This window comes from Panulirus ornatus, chromosome 50, assembly GCF_036320965.1.
Source record: "Panulirus ornatus isolate Po-2019 chromosome 50, ASM3632096v1, whole genome shotgun sequence".
Lineage (NCBI taxonomy): Eukaryota > Metazoa > Arthropoda > Malacostraca > Decapoda > Palinuridae > Panulirus > Panulirus ornatus.
In genome coordinates, this window is record NC_092273.1 from 4700960 (window position 1) to 4702812 (window position 1853).

Below are 1853 nucleotides of genomic sequence, written 5' to 3' on the forward strand. Positions count from 1 at the left end.
CAAAGGCAAGTCCCAAACTCATGTAAAAGTATGAATGTATTAGGAATAAATTTTCAGTAAATACCGATAAGTAAAATGAAGGTTCACAAGGAAGCGGTATAAAGTGGAGAGGAATGTAAGTGGGGAAATAAATGGTAAATTTTAAAATGTATCCACAATTGAGAACACATCAATTATACTAATATGGGTAGTAATATCTCTAAACGAAACATAAGCTCATGAAAGAACTTATCCATATAAACCTCACGGTTCTGATGGTATCCACAAACATTGTCAGTGCGTAAGTAGAAACGCTAAGAAGCATATTTAAAATATTAAATGGTCTACTCAGTTGAAGGGAAGTATAAGAGAGTAAATGTCATAATAATTCATACGCAAAACATTTAATTAGTAAATGACAAGCAAGTATCACTGAGAGGTACAGTCTATAAACTTCTGGAAGACATTATCAAGACACAAAAGGATTAGTTCTTGCAAAGAAAAAGCTGCCTCAGCGAGATTCAACACGAGTTCCAAGAAAAGGGACCTTTGTACCACGAATCTTGTGGACTTTTATAATGAAGTATGCTGCGGTCTATATACACGAAATTAACTGAGGTTGGCAATTAAGAGAGAATCTTTAAAAAGGATCAAGCAAGTTGACTCTTGCATTGCCAAAAAATGTACATAAATGTAAGCTGGGATAAAAGTAACCACTGGTATTCCAAAGCGCCTTCAGCTGCCGCTATTGATAATCTGTGGTAATTGATATCATTTCGGAAAGCGGAAGAAAGTGCGTATGATAGCATACGTGCTAAATGAAGAGCACAGAAAATGAATACCTTGATGTATAAGACTGACAAGAAATACATATAATGGCATCGTCTTTTGCTCATGCTCGTCACAGTTACTGTCCGCATCAGGGACCGTAACAATGGCATTTAACTTGTAAACAGTGTCATATGAACGTCACATCACTGAACATGTCAATATAGCATTACAGTATTACGGTGTACCTTTTTTGTCTACATCCCTCCCTCATTCCTAACATTACAAACGTAATTACATGCACCCATACTATTTAACATAAACGTCATATACTGTCAAATGAAATCTTAGATGTTACATCTATGCTGTTTCATGTCAAACTTAGTACATGATCTTACACATTCTATTTTTCTCAGACCAACATGGCATGGGAAAGGAAAAATATCCCGGTCGTAGCTGTCTCTGATGCAAGAAAGAGAGTAGATTTTAGTAACACAATGTACAGTAAATTGATCTGAGCTTCTCATGTGTTTGCAGAATTGATTCTTAAAGGTTGAAACATTACACAGAGGGAAAGACGGGAGAAAGACTTCCATAATTTCGCTGTTCGAAGTGGGTATTATACTGATAAAATTCAATACCTCAGTTTGCTCGTAAAAATCCTACTCATCCTACTACCCTCCATGTATGATTTTTGTTTACTCACCCTTCACCTTCAAAACTACGGTAAAATACATGACCTCTCTTCCTGTGAAGTGAAATCAAGAACAAACCAAGAAGCTATCTAATGATAAGATGATAGTCGTATTATGCGGTGTACTGAAACATTGTTGTTAAATCGCTTCTACATTAGTGCTACTCAATGCGCTCTGTTCTTTATCATATTTCTTTTAGTCATTATGAAAGAAATATAATTTCATACCTAGTTTGGTCGTATTTTGTCCTTTTATGTTGTAAGTGGATTTCCCTTGCGCCATCAATCAACTTGAATGTATTATGAAGACCACATTGGAAATAAGAATTTTTATATACCGTATGTGTTATCCTAGATATAGTTTACATATGTATCGCTATATGTATGATTTTTCCTCCAGATAAATTCTAAC